The 16,686-nt window shown below is 30.1% G+C and overlaps 1 pseudogene; it reads left to right on the top strand.

Annotated features, from left to right (window-relative positions):
* The window catches only part of LOC107009867, a 20,918-nt pseudogene extending 10,689 nt beyond the window's left edge, over positions 1 to 10,229 (top strand).
* Positions 10,230 to 16,686: the final 6,457 nt, after the last annotated feature.

Below are 16,686 nucleotides of genomic sequence, written 5' to 3'. Positions count from 1 at the left end.
AGAGAGAGAGAGAGAGAGAGAGGTAGATATTGAACAATTGATCAATGTGCTTATTTCTTTTGAAAAAATTTTATGAAATAGAATACGATGAAATAAGGTCATTAAAAACTTTGCTAATGACCAGTTCAGTGTTATAAGCCTATTGAGGATATTAAGTTAAGAGTTGGTATTCATAATATAATCAATGAGTGTGAAAGTGAAAAAACGTGAAGAGGTTTTATATTTCTGTGGGTGTAAGTTTTAATGACGAGATAGCTCCTTGTCACATGATTTCAGAAAGGACTTGAGAAATTGATCCAAAAATACAATTTAGCTAAAGTCTAAATTAGAAGTAACCAACTGAAAATGACACCAGACCGTTGTAATTACCTACTGAGAAACAGAATGGACCATGACACGTGTCTGAAAAATCACTACATGAAAATTTGCGAAAAGTTTTCACTTTGACACTAAAGATGTGAAAAATATTATTTATGCATTTCGATGTTAATTTCAAAGTTTTTTTGGGGCAAAATTTATTAAATGTTGTATCATCTGATTGTTTGTTGGGCAAATTTTATTAAATGTCATATTATCAGATTATTTTAACTCTCTGTATTAATGGTTTTTATTTAAAAAGTTTCATAGTTTAAAATAAATGAATTGTTTAAAATTTAAGATTATTTGTAAATATTTTTTCTTCATATAGACTCGAGGAAGTAGTGGGGAGCCAGAACTTTTAATAAAAGCATCCAAAATCTAAAAAAAAAATATGAAATAGCGAAAGGGGGTTCAACATCTACTATATGTACCTGAAAATTACTTTAATCATATTTAAATCACACTGCAGAGAGTAATAAATATATCTATTAACCACTGTGCTTCGGAGTTAAAAAGTATACGATTATTTGAGTTATATTTTTCAGTTTCAAAAAAATATCATTGTTGTGATTGATTCTTGAATATCAAAGTAATGATTTATTCTTACAAGTTTGTCATTTTAATTTTCTGTTATTTTCTGAAAATTATTAACTGTATTAGGCTTAAATAAAGCTTCTTTTCTGATTTGTTTGTTATCTACATTCTTTTCTTTATTCTTTCTTCTGTTTTGGAGATCACTAATGTTATGATATTGTGTCAACGCGTATAATAATATTATCAACGCGTATAATAATAACTTAAATATATGTATAGGTAGATATTGAACAATTGATCATTGTACTTATTACTTTTAAAAATTATTTTATGAAATATAAGACGATGAAATAAGACCATCAAAAAATTTGCTAATGATCAGTTCAATGTAATAAACATATTGAGGATATTAAGTTAATTGTTGGTGTACATAATATAATTCAGGTGTGAAAGTGGGAAAATGGAAGAGGTTTTTTATTTTCGTGGGTGTAAGTTGTAATGATGAAATAGTTCCTTGTCACGTGATTTAAGAAGGGACTTGGGAAATTGATCCAAAAATACAATTTAGCTAGAGTCTAAATAAGAAGTAACCAACTGAAAATGACACCAGTCCGTTGTAATTATCTACTGAGAAACGGAATAGAACTTGACACGTGTTTGAAAAATCACTACATGAAAATTTGCGAAAAGTTTTCACTTTCACACTACAATTGTGAAAAATATTATTTATGCATTTCGATGTTGATTTCAAAGTTCTTTTGGGCAAAGTTTATTAAATCTTGTATCATCTGAATGTTTTTTGGGCAAATTTTATTAAACGTCATATTACAAGATTATTTTAACTCCCTATATTAATGACTTTTTAATTTTTTTATAGTTTAAAATAAATGAACTATTTAAAATTTAATATAATTGTTGATTTTTTTTCTTCATATAGACTCCACGAAGTAGTGCGGAGCCAGAATTTTTAATAAAGGAATTTAAAATCAAAAGAATATACATAGGAAGTAGCGAAAGGGGGTTCACATCTACTATATGTACCTAAAAAATTGCTTTAATCATAGTTAAATCACACTGCAGAGTGTAATACATATATCTATTAACCTTTGTGGTTCGGAGTTAAAAAGTATACGGTTATTTGAGCTATATTTTTAAGTTTTTTAAAAAAATATCAGTGTTTTGATTGAATCTTGAATATTAAAGTAATGATTTTATTCCTATGAGTTTCTGTCATTTTAAAATTTCCGTTCTTGTTTTCTTGAAAATACTATTTGTATTAGGCTTAATTAAAGCTTCTTTCCTACTTTGCTTGTTATCTACATTTTAAAGTTATTCTTTCTTCTGTTTTGGGGATCACTAATGTGATGATATTGTATCAACCGTATAATAATATTATCGATGCTTATAATAATAACTTCAAATATATATATATTGGTAGATATTGAACAATTGATCAGTGTGCTTATTTCTTTTGAAAAATATTATGAAATAGATTACGATGAAATAAGGTCATTAAAAACTTTGCTAATGACCAGTTTAATGTTATAAGGCGATTGAGGATATTAAGTTATGAGTTGATATTCATAATATAATCCAGGTGTGTGAAAGTGAAAAAAAATTGAAGATGTTTTTTATTTCTGTGGGTGTAAGTTTTAACGACGAAATAACTCCTTGTCACATGATTTTAAGAAGGGACTTGAGAAATTGATCCAAAAATATAATTTAACTAAACTCTAAATAAGAAGTAACCAACTGAAAATGACACCAATCCTTTGTAATTATCTACTGAGAAACAGAATGGAACTTGAAACGTGTCTGAAAAATCGCTACATGAAAATTTGCGAAAAGTTTTCACTTTGACACTAAAGATGTGAAAAATATTATTTATGCATTTCGATGTTGATTTCAAAGTTTTTTTGGGGCAAAATTTATCAAATGTTGTATCATCTGATTGTTTTTTGGGCAAATTTTATTAAATGTCAGATTATCAGATTATTTTTACTCCCTGTAGTAATGAATTTTTTTTTATTTTTTTCATAGTTTAAAATAAAAGAATTGTTTAAAATTTAAGATTATTTGATGATTTTTTTTCTTCATATAGACTCGAGAAAGTAGTGACAGAGCTAGAACTTTTAATAAAGACATTCAAAATCTGAAAAATATACACAGGAAATAGTGAAAGGGCGTTCAACATCTACTATATGTACCTAAAAATTACTTAAATCATATTCAAATCACAGTGCAGAGAGTAATAAATATATCTATTGACCACTGTGGTTCGGAGTTAAAAACTATACGGTTATTTGAGTTATATTTTTCAGTTTTAAAAAAATATCATTGTTTTATTGATTCGTGAATATCAAAATAATGATTTATTCTTACATGTTTGTCATTTTAAATTTTCTGTTATATTCTGAAAATTACTAACTGTATTAGGCTTAATTAAAGCTTCTTTTCCGATTTGTGTGTTATCTACATTTTTTTCGTTATTCTTTCTTCTGTTTTGGAGATCACTAATGTTATGATAGTGTGTCAACGCGTATAATAATATTATCAACACTTATAATAATAACTTAAATATATGTATAGCTAGATATTGAACAATGGATCATTGTACTTATTACTTTTGAAAAATATTTTATGAAATATAAGACCATGAAATGAGATCATTACAAACTTTGCTAATGATCAGTTCAATGTAATAAAATTATTGAGGATATTAAGTTAACTGTTGGTGTACATATTAAAATTCGGGTGTGAAAGTGGAAAAATCTAAAGAGGTTTTTCTATTTTCATGGGTGTAACTTTTAATGACGAAATAGTTCCTTGTCACGTGATTTAAGAAGGGACTTGGGAAATTGATCTATAAATACAATTTAGCTAGAGTCTAAATAAGAAGTAACCAACTGAAAATGACACCAGTCCGTTGTAATTATCTACTGAGAAACGGAATAGAACTTGACACGTATTTGAAAAATCACTTCATGAATTTGCGAAAAGTTTTCACTTTCACACTACAAATGTCAAAAATATTATTTATGCATTTCGATGTTGATTTCAATGTTTTTTTTGGCAAATTTTATTAAATCTTGTATCATCTGATTGTTTTTGGGGCAAATTTTATTAAATGTCATATTACCAGATTATTTTAAGTCCCTATATTAATGACTTTTAAATTTTTTTTAAATAAATGAACGGTTTAATATTTAAGATAATTGTTGATTTTTTTTCTTCATATAGACTCCACGAAGTAGTGCAGAACCAGAATTTTTAATAAAGGAGTTTAAAATCTAAAAAATATACACAGGATATCGCGAAAGGGGATTCACATCTACTATATATACCTAAAAAATTACTTTAATCATAGTTAAATCACACTGCAGAGAGTAATAAATATATCTATTAACCTTTGTGGTTCGGAATTAAAAAGTATACAGTTATTTGAGTTATATTTTTCAGTTTTTTTAAAAAATATTAGTGTTTTGATTGATTATTGAATATTAAAGTGATGATTTTATTCCTATGAGTTTCTGTCATTTTAAAATTTTCATTCTTTTTTGAAAATTACTAATTTTTCATAAAAGATTTAGTTCTATTTGTATTAGGTTTAATCAAAGTGTCTTTTCTCATTTGTTTGTTACAGTTTTTAAGTTATTCTTTCTTATGTTTTGGAGATCAATAATGTTATGATATTATTTCAATGGGTATAATAATATTATCGACGCGTATAATAATAACTTAAAATATATGTATAGGTAGATATTGAACATTTGGTCATTCTGCTTATTTATTTTGAAAATATTATGAAATAGAAGACGATGAAATAAGGTCATTATAAACTTTGCTAATGATCAGTTCAATGTTATAAACTTCTTGAGGATATTAATTTAAGTGTTGGTGTTCATAATCTAATCCAGGTGTGATAGTGGGAAAAACATCAAGATATTTTTTATTTTTGTGGTTGTAAATATTAATGACGAAATAGCTCCTTGTCACGTGATTTAATAATGGACTTAGGAAATTGATCCAAAAATACAATTTATCTAGAGTCTAAATAAGAAGTAACTGACTGAAAATGATTCATATCCGTTGTAATTATCTACTTAGAAACAGAATGGAATTTGACACGTGTCTGAAAAATCAATACATGAAAATTTATGAAAAAATTTCACTTTCACACTACTGATGTGAAAAATATTATTTATGTATTTCGATATTGATTTCAAAGTTTTTTTTGGCAAAATATATTAAATGTTATATCATCTGATTGTTTTTGGGCCAATTTTATTAAATGTCATATTATCAGATTACAATATGTGATGTATTATCAGAAACTGTATTCTTTTATATTCTTTTTGTTTTGTTTACTATATGATTAATATTCTTTATTAATTTTATATTTTATACTAATTAATTCCTCATTTAATAATTATATTTTTCATCAATAAATCTCATTCTATTTATTTATTAAGTTTTTCAACTCATACCACAATTTTCTTCGTCTACTGCGCCAAAGAACACCCAACTCATCACCACCATAACCCTACCTCCACAACGGTGTTCCCTCTTCTTTTCTGACAAACTAGTAGCCACCCAAAACTTCAAATCAATTATCAACAAACACCGAATGAGACCCCTTTTCCTTATCCCTTTTTTATTTATTTTGCAGGTGTTCTAGCGAGCTCGAAGCTTCTTTCACGATTATGACAACCTTCCAATGAGTTCCACACTTTCAGATCTGAACAACTAACAAACAACCACAATGATCAACACCACTAGATCGACTATCGTCGTTGTGATGCTTTTAGGTTGTGGAGGGTAAGGAGGATTTTCATTTTTATTGCTTTTTTACACTTTAATTTTCCCGAGTCAGATTTTTTTTTGGTTATCTTTTGTCATTTCAATTTTAGGAGTGAATAAATTTACTTTAGAGTAAAATTTAGAATGTATAATAGATCGACATGATAATTCAAGTGAGTATTAGAATTTTCTAGATAAATTCAAAGAGAATCTATGCCTAATCTCAATGCAAGTGAGTATTAGAATTTTCTAGATAAATTCAAAGAGAATTTATGCCTTATCTTAATTCAATTATAATAAAGCGTGAGGAGGGAAACCTCGTGACTTGAGTTGTGTGAGTGAAAATTTGCATGTGTGGTCTTAGGAAGGAGTGCTGGAGTATGAAGAATCCCATTAAAGTACCCCTATTTAGAAATCAAGCTAGGTTTAGATAAAAACAAAAGTGGAAACTTTGTTAGTTAGAAAAATATTCGCTTGAAAAACTTATTAAAATTGCTCTTTCAAATTTGAAATTTATTTTGTGATTTGTTATTTTTTTTAAAAAAGGTTCAATATAACCAAACATTATTAGAAAAATTATAGAAATTCCATCAGCTCAAGAGTTAATTATTTAGATACAATCTGATTTGCGATTCTACAAATTTTATTAGATTTTGATGCGTTCAGATATATTCATATACATGTATCTCATGATATAAAATTTGGTGTAATTTATACTAGATATATTGTATCCACTAATCCTAAATCATCTCCAGTAATAGCATCAATTCAAATTTTTTAAAATTTGGACATATTTGCCTCTGAAGCCCAGTTGTGGTTAATGAAACTGATATGTAGAGCTTAATTGCATGCTCTGGAGTCTTCTAATTTTCTGGTGCTGACTGAAAAATCAGAAAAAACTTGTGATTGTTCCTATTAATTTAAATTACAGAAATTCTGACTGATTATTAATTTGTTGTCTAAAGATATTTTTTTAATGTAAAAACTGTTGAAAAAAATTATTTTAGATCTCAAAAAAAATATTCATACTTGTGTCTAGGTTCTTTTAATTATAACTTTTGATGAATATTTAATACTTTAATTATTCTAACATATTACTGATGATATTTAAATGTCCTAAATAGTTTTGTTTGACCTTTTTTCTAACCCCTGTCTATTTATAACACAAATACATTAATTATGAGTCATTTCTTTACTGCAATTCTAAGTTAAACTGTAAATGTCACTTTATTTCCATTGATTTATTACATTGAAGGTAGATTTTTATATCCAATATTTTACACCCTATACATGTTTTTTTCTTTTGCTTGTATTTGGCAGTAGAAGATTGATCGACACACTTCAAGCTATGAGAATTTCCTAAAATGTTCACGATAAAATATTTTTCAATAAGATTTTCAATAGTTTTAAGAATATTTCATACACTTTATTTCTTCTGAAAAATACTACTAAACCGGTAAAATTGATAGGGTTGATATCAACACTGGCCAACGAACAAAGTAATAATCAAGAGACAATGGACAATCTGATATGTACAAGGGAGACAAATGACAACTTCAAGCATACTCCATGTAAGTTTTCAACTGGGAGAATAATTGGACTTCTTTGTGTTCATGAAGAAGGTAGGTGACAAAACTATATATTTAAAGTTTTAATATTGAGCCAATAGATTTATCAAATTTGGAGAAATAAATATTCTGCTAAGGAAAAACTTGACTAAGCAGATGATATATTGTGTGGTCATTTCTAAAGTGAATCATGTGGGGTTGTGACTAATACGTAAAAGATTGGATGTTAGATTTGGATGGTACCAAGTATACTTGTGCATTACACCCAAGTTGAAGAAAAGTGATTTATATATATTTTGGATTCTAGAACTACTAACGTTCTTAGAATGGAAAAATTCATCTTATTAAACTCACATATGAAAAATATTGATATTATCTAAGGTGGTATATACGATTTAATATTCGAGTCAATGATCCTTATGAAAATATGATCAAAAGTTGAAACCTCTTATCTGAGTAAGATAAAAATTAACAAAATTTTAAAAAAGATTTATCAACAAATGAAAATTCTAAGTCAAAAAATAACTTAGAAACCCTTTAAAAATCCAACCCCCAAATTCTAATCAACACATAAATACTGCAATCTTACGAGAAGAACAAAAATACAGATAATTAAAGAGAGATAAAATATATATTAACAATAAATTGTCAGATATAGCAAGAAATAAAAATTATAACTCAGAATACCTTAAGGCTAACCATTGATAGTAAATCTTAACACATAAAAAAAACAACTTACATTTCGCAAGAAATGATTTTTTTAGTAGAGCAATAGCATAGAAATACTTTTCAAGGTTGAACCCTAAACCCTAATAAACACATTAATATTTTAAAATCTTACGAGAGAAGAACAAAATTACAAATAATCGAGTAGACATAATTAAAAAATGACATATTTTATAATATTTAGAGTAGCTGAGATAGATGATAGTAATCTGATGACAGAATGTTTTGTTAAATGCTTATTGTTTGATAGAATGCTTTAGAGATTATTAACTTGTAACAATTTTATTGAGTGACTAAGCAATCATATTTGGGTTGCTTTTGATGCATAAATTTGTGTTGAAATTGAACATGCTAAGAAGTTACATCTTTGTGTGTTTTGAGCATCCAAAATTTAGACTTAATTCTTTTGAACGTCTTGAAACATATAAATAATACTAGATGTGAAAATTATTATTGTGTCACATTTGTGAATATCTTCCTACATATACAAATGGTTTTTGTTGAAAACAAAGCGATGAAGTTTTTGACGTTTTAATTTATAAATTTGTATGTTACATACAAAATTTGAAAACTTAATGAAGAGTTATCTCTCTATTATGAAATACTTTGAAATTGTAGGGGTGTTTTGCTATGGTTGTATTGCATAATAGTAAGAAAAGAAAAAAATAGAATCTATGTTTTTTAATTGTATGTTAATAAATGTTGTGATAGTCAATTGTGATGTGATTGAATGTAACATTAGAGTGGGAAAACATATTAAGGATTTTGTAAAGTTTATTATATTTCTCATGTTCTTGTTGAGATATTGCATCTTGATGCATTGTTTTGGAAAGAAATAATTGTTGATACATGAGAGGTGCCACAAGTATAGTATCAAATAAATTTAATATTTTGTTGTACTAGAACTCTAGAAGGGTACAATGATGCAATGTGAATCTCAAAATTCGATAGTGATGATGAGTTATTATTGATGACGGTGCCATAACATAAAAGACAACTAATTAGTGTTTAGTTTTCGTACAGGAGTTGATTAGTCATCAATAAGACAACTCTTAGTGTGTATTTCAAATGGAACAAAACTAACATTTTTTATCATAAAATTAGATATATGTGTTTAAGACGTAATATAATAAAAGAACTGTTGTGAGATTCAATAATAACGACAAGCTCTTGAGCTCTTAGCGCAAAACCTCAATAAAGATAAAGATTGAGCGGGAATAATGTGATAGAATAAGACACTTAACTTATAAAAAAATTATTGGTTCATAGAAGTTGTAAACTTCAGTAATTGTTTTGTAAGTTTAATCTTATTTACCTATCAAAATAAAAGAAGATAATACAAATTATGTTCTTATAGGCTATAGCATATGTAGGTAATAGGTGTACTTGTTGTTAATGGGCACTTAGTTGAGTGTTGTAGAGGAGTAGTTCTTACTAACACCAAAAAATACTTTCTATCTGAACTTGAAAGTGAGGTTGAAAGATTGATGCAACAACTTTTAGGTTGTGCTTTCATAGAACATATTTGTGGTTGGTGGTATTGGAAAGTTGGAAATTCGGCTAGACATTTTCCTTGCTCCAAAACACAACGGTTATTTTGTTTTAAGTGATACTTTTAGGTATGCAGAAGAAAATGAGATTGATACAGTCTCGCAAAAGATTAATCAAACTGAGGGTGTGTAGTTAGAGGTTCCGACCCCTGATCCAAGTTGGATCCCTTTTCTAAATCAATAAGTGTAGTTGTTCTTGGTTTCTCTTAAAATCTATTACTATCTTCATATTGAATCCAAAACCTACTCATGTCGTTGATCCTCGAAATCTCAATCAAGTTGGGTCACATGTAGAAGAAGTTCAACATGTTGAGTAAAAGTCAAACGACTCTTTGGAAGATGGGAGACATGTTGGTGATGAAAGATAGATTGTTGTGGAAACTGAATCTCGTTTCAACGAGGATCAGAACCCAACAAATACAGAATCCGCTAATTCTGTTGCCCAAGAGGATTCTCCAAAGAAGTCATATGCATCAATCGTCACTTCAGAAAGAATAAAGGGCCATCCAAATTCTAGGTACCCACAAATACATCCAGAATGTCTCCTCGAAAGGCTGTAAAACAGCTGGTTGCTGCAGTAGCACAAACTGCAGCTCTTGAAGCATCAAATACTACAGCCCCCCGCGGAATTAATGAACCTGAAACTAATGAGACGGAGCATGAATGTATAATTTCTTTGAAACTAGCCTGAAATATACTCATTACTTCCATTATATGATGGACACATCTATATGTGACAAAAAAGGAAATAGGCATGTTCTATTTAATTTTTGAGCAAATGAAGTAGCATAATAAGTAGATGTGGTTTGATCTAGATGTTGGGTTATTTGATTTACTACCATTGTTATGCTTATTCTGCTTTAGACTTTCTTATTGTTTACGGTCCCAGTAAGAGTACATAATTATCTGATGTACTTCGATTTTAATTAAAATTTAAAATTTAAGTAAATTAGATGATTATGTGCTCTTGCAGGGACTTTTAGCAATGAGAAAGTCAGAAGCAGAATGAACATGACAATTGCAAGCAGATCAAATAATACAACATCTAGATCAAACCACATCTACTTATTATGCTACTTCATTTGCTCAAAAATTAAATAGAACATGCCTATTTCCTTTTTTGTCACATATAGATGTGTCCATCACAAGATGGATGTAATGAGTTTATTTCAGACAGGCTTCAAGATATTATACCTTCATCTTCAGCATAATTAGCTTCAGGTACATCGATTCCACTAGGGATAGTAGGATTTGATGCTTCAGGAGCTGCAGTTTGTGCTACTGCAGCAACCGTCTGCTTTACAGCCTTCAGAGGAGCCGTTCTTGAAGTATTGGTGGGTGCATAGATTTTGGTTGTCCCTTTCTTTGTTTGTGAACTGACAATTGATGCATATGACTTCTTTGGAGCATCCTCCTGGGCAACAGAATTAGTTGATTAGTTGTTCTCTTTTTATATGTCTAAATTTGGTATACTACTTTAAGTTTTTCTAAGTTTATCTTTCGAATTAAAATTTCTATTTCTTGTTAAATCTGAAAATTGTGTTAACGAGATCAGAGGATGGCAAGCTTGTGCAAGTACGAACCTTATGGAAACTGAGTTAGAAAAAAAAAGATAATTACAATTTAATTGATTTAAATAATTGATCTAAATAGAGTTTGCTATAGTTCTTGATTTTGAACTCAGACAAATGGGTTGATGAGTGCTCTATGTTTCATGCTAGTCTTCTGACCCCAGCTGAATTTGTCAAACATGGTGGTGGAGGTGACGTTGACGTTGAAAACCCTTTAAAGCATATAAACATAATTCTTGACTACTGAAGAGTGGACTAATGCTTTAATATGGTTTTTATGTGATCTTTCCTTTTGTTTTTTTTTGTACTGAAAAAGTTCAATGGCTATTGCCCAAAAAGACATGAGCTTTGATATCAGTGTTGTTTGATCTCTTGTCTTATTTCCTAAAAGGCATTAGCTTTGATATCGTTATTATGTGATCTTTCGTTTTATTGCCTAAAAAGGCATTAGCTTTGATATCGTTGTTATTTGATCTTTCGTTTTATTGTTAGTCCATTCCATCAAAGATTTATTAAGGTTATGTTTTGGTCATTCTGCTTGTTTTTCTGGCTATGCGGTGCTTATTTGAGCCTTAATTAGAAGCAACTAACAGCTATTAAAGGGTTTCTAAGTTATTTTTCAACTAGAGATTTTCATTTTTTGCTACATTTTGAAAATAGGTATTGAAACACCTGATATTAGTTGTTTTGTTTATGTGCTAGGATTTGGTATCTACTGCTTTAAGTTTTTCTAATTTTATTTTTCGAGTTAGAATTTCTGTTTCTTATTAAATATGAAAATTATGTGTTAACGAGAGGATGGCAAGCCTGTGCAAGTCAGACCTTATGGAAAATGAGTTATTAAAAAAATAATTATAATTTAATTTATATAATTGACTCAAATAGAATTTGTCATAGTTTTGTAACTTCGAGTTCATGACAACAGATTGATGAGTGCTCTATCTTTCATAAATAAAATGAAGGATTAAAATTTTATTTGTAGCGTTTTCTCTTATTTTTTGCGTGATGGTCTAAACAATTTATAGTTATCCCTGATTTTCTGTATATTTTGTTAGGAAATTCTTCTATCATAAATTCAAAGCAAGAATTTCACTATGTAACTAATATGGTTATGTATAATAAGTTTTTGTAAAAAACAATTAATTTGCGCAATTTTGGGCCTGTAAACTAATTCATTAAATTCCATATCATTTTTCCAAAACATTTTACTTGTGTATTGACATGTGAGAGAGTAGATGAGTAACGTGTGAAGTAAACATTACCAACCTATATCATCTATCTCGCCTCATCTAAATATTATAAAAATATCATTAATAATACTTTAAAAAATTCTCATAGACAAAGTGAATACTGATTAAATCAGAAATCTCAGTTTTAAACTTATGCATTCTCCAAGTACACGATCTCATAGCCAAGTCTGAAGTATAGCTTGAATCACTAAAAAAAGTACAACATTAAAAGCTAAATTTTGATTTTTCTTTATGTGTGTTAGGGTTTTTTGTTAACTGATTTAGAATTTTCTAAGTTAATCTATCAATTATATAGTAATACATATATTATTAGCTATGTTATATTGGGTTGCTATTTTTGATGGACAAATATACGGATGACTTTTCTAGGTTTTTGAGCCCCAATGTAATTTTGGGTTTACGGGTAAATTTACATGTGCGGTTTAGGTTTTAGGGATGAATTGATTGACATATTTGATCCTCTTCTTTAATTGTGATGTGAATTTCATAATTTCTTGATCCCTTGTTCAAAAAATAGATGTAATTATGAATGTGTATGGCAATTTTATGGAGTTTTAGGCCTCCATGGCAAAAATAGATTCTCCACAGCCTCAAGCCGTGAAAGAGAGACCAGAAAAACCTAGTTATGCATCTATTCCTAATCCATCAACTTGCATTCAAAAATCTGATGGAAAACTTCCAATAAAATTAAAACCTGTGACATATGTTCATGGCGAACCAACAGTGAGGTTAAGCTTTTCGGATTTGGAATTGTATATCCAAGAAGAGAACTCGCAACATACTTTTGTTCCTAAGTTCTCTTATGGGAGACCTGATATGATTGATCTCAGAAAGGTTTTTACACGACACTTCGAAATCAAATAAGATTGCAATTTGGGACTACTGGACCATCATCATGTTTTGGTGAGATTATCGAACCGGGAAAACTTTGTGGAGGTGTATTCTAGGGTAGTATAATTCATCACATTAAAAGAAAAAGGTGTGAGTAATCAATAACAATGTCGAACTCAACATTGGACACCATGGTTTAATCCAAAAGAGGAGACACCAATTGCTTTGCTCGTCAAGCCCTGTTTTCACTAGCATCAGTCGCTGGTACACCCCTACAAGTTGATAAGGCAACAACTAGTAAGTCAAGGCCTAGTGCAGCTACGGTAAAGGTGGAGGTCAATCTATTATCATCTCTTCTGGGTAGAGAATCATACTCCTTCATCTAGTAGGAGTAAGTAAATCCCTCAAGCACTCAAATTTGTGCCTACAAGTAAGACAAATGCATCTATGGCAGTCTTAGATACTTTATCTAATTTGAGTGCTACAAAAGTAATCTTAGATAATAAGTATTTCCTTCCTAACTTGGGCTGTGACATATATGATGGATGCTGAAGATGATATGTTGGGATGGTAAGGTGAGTGGGGAATTTGTTCCAAGGCACTTACCGTGCGACTGGCAAAGCAAAATCATATTACAGTGACAACAACTTTATCAAGATCCTACAAATCCAACAAGAAGTGATGAACTATAAATCATTCTTTGAAAAGTTTGAAAAAGAAGATAACAAGAGAATACTTTAGATATACTTCTAACGTGCAAACAACCTTTTTTAGTTCATACATATATCAACTGAAGTTTGAGTTGGATAACTCATCTTTATTCCTAGCTTTTATATTCTTGCATTACTTAAGCATCCTCATTTGTAATATCATCATAGTGAGAATTATAAACTTGGTGATGATCATAGAATATCTAGTTTTCTCTAGTTCTTATTTTCTCCATGCTTGTTAATTAGTACATACTTGTTATCTCATTAGCAATAGTAAGGTAAGGCCTAGACCCACTTGCTTGGACTTATCCCTATTGATATATTTTTATTTTCAATAAAATGCCGCTAGACGCTCTCATTAGTGGTAAATTTAGTTTAACAAAAAAAGGCAATTTTAAAATGCAAACCCAAAAATCCCGTAATGAATCACTTTCTGATAATTTTGTATTTTGAGTATCCTAAATTTTTTTATGATGAAACCTTCCTTTAATGTCAAGAGGTATTTAAAAACAGAATAATTCATATTCAGGGTCAAAGAAAAATTGATTATCCAAATCGATAATTTGGTTATTGGATCAATGGCTCGGGTTAATGGGTTAACAGTTCGAGTTTTAGTCTACTATAAACTTCTTATGGGCTTATCGATTCGTGTTGCGGTTTGATCATATTTCTTATTGGGTGACTAATAACCCGATACGAAATTCAATTAATTGCATTTATATCACTTCAGGTCTTAGGCACTCTTAGCCTTTAGGGTTTACACTTCAGACTTCAGACTCTTTATAGTGACTTCATAGTTGACACTCATCATATTCCATATAAAGTTAATTACGTAATATTGTATTTAAACTAATAACACAATAGAATACAACAGGTTACAACCATTCAAACAGTGTGTTACTGTTGGTTGACCACCATTAGTTTGAGGGGATGCTAATCACCAGCAATTACAATCTCTACCTACCATAATTCTCTTAATAAACTGAAAATATGGTACAGTGCTACACGAAATCAGATATGAGAAAGAAATCACCAAAAATGTGGCATGGTGCTATAAAAATCGATTATGAGCGAGTATCACCAGAAAGATACGTAGTTACCCAACTTTTGCTTATATAATTGTTGGATAGACGTCTAACATCTCGTAACTCGAATTTACTAAGAATAAGTTAAGAAGCCAAAAATAAGTATTTTTGAAATAAGTAAGGAAATCTGGAAAATTTCCAGCGAGTTCTGGTCATTTTCAAACGGCCATAACTTCCATCTCAAAAGAAGTTTGGCTGAGTTCTTTATATGGTTGGGAATACCTTGAGAAGATATTTCCAACGCTGCCGAGTTTGCACAACTCCGATGTCGTATGAGGGAGAAATGTCTTTCAAAAGTTGGGTTATTGGACTGAGGAAAGTCCAATCAAAATTTTAGTATAGGCAAAGTTGTCTTTTCACCCTAGTATTTCCTAATTTTTTTAAGGTTATATTAGGGGTGAAAATAAGTCCCAAATAAGTTTTTCAATATTTAAGAACGCTTAGGGTTTGGGAGAAAATGAGAAAAGAATATGAAGACCAAGAATCGTCCATGAACGCTAAGATCATTGCGTGGATTTCGTCGGGGGTGATCTCTATCAAGGTATGTGAGATTATTCGGTGTTGGTTCCTTTCACCCACCCTACAACTTGATTCAATACAACAATTTAGAGTTATTTTTAAAAAAAATCTTGAAGTTCTTGATGAAAAGTTGTGAAGTTCTTGTTGATTGAATTATAGAATCTCTAGTAGTTTTGATTCATTTTTCTGTACTGTTTTCGGGTCTAAACTATTGGGTAATGAGTTAATTAGGGATCCTAAGTGTTTGGGTAGGGATTCATGGGATTTTGGGTGGTTTACATATGAAAAATGAAGAATAAAAGTCGAAGGTCCTGTCAGACACCCCTTGGGGCGCCGCGCCTGCCAGAGCTTCTAAAGGAAGGCTCTGTCTGACAAGCCCTAGCGCAGCGCGCCAGCCATAGCGCCCCCGACAAGGGTCTGTCCAATAGGCTCATAGTGGTGGTTGTCGGTTAGAGAAATTCCGCCGGAACTATATTACTTTCATATATAAGTAAAGCTGAGTTTGTTATCGTTATATCTGTAATGAACTAAGAAATACACTATTTTATCAATTTTACATAAATATGCACAGCATATGTCGTTCCTGCTTTATATTGAGTTGTTATCTTATTAGTTAAGTAGAGCCAAGGTAAATTCATGCTTACTCCATTTCAAACTATATAGTTGTGTTTAGCACTCCAACTCGCATACTCGTACATTTAATGTACTAATGTCAGTTGACCTGCATTGTTTTATAATGTAGAAGCAGGTAATCAGGATCAACATACAACGCTTCGTTGATCCAGATTGAGTTCCAGAGTTAGTGGTGAGTCTCTTTACATTCCAGAGGACATCTTTTTCATTGTTTTACTCGTTTAGCTTTAGGATATTGCGAGGTCTATCCCGACATCCCTCTTCAGTCAGTTTAGAGGCTTTGAAGACTGTGAGTAGTTCAGTTTGGAGTTATTTTACTTGCTGAGACTTAAGTGCCATTTTGACCAGATTAATTTATGAAGTATTTGATTTTAAATATGTTTTATTCTTGTTTAAGTTGAGTTTAGATTTCCACTTAGTTATGTAAGTCAGGCCGAGGGTTCGCTTGGGGGCCAGAAATGGTCTTCGAGTGTCTGCCACATCCAGTGTAACGACCTGTTTAGTCGTTTTGAGCAGCAGATTTATTTCTAGAAAAACTGGCTAAGATTA

The sequence above is a fragment of the Solanum pennellii genome, chromosome 2 (genome assembly GCF_001406875.1).
Source record: "Solanum pennellii chromosome 2, SPENNV200".
NCBI classification, from domain to species: domain Eukaryota; kingdom Viridiplantae; phylum Streptophyta; class Magnoliopsida; order Solanales; family Solanaceae; genus Solanum; species Solanum pennellii.
The sequence above is the reverse complement of the archived record's forward strand: the minus strand, read 5'-3'. Positions and strand labels throughout refer to the sequence as shown.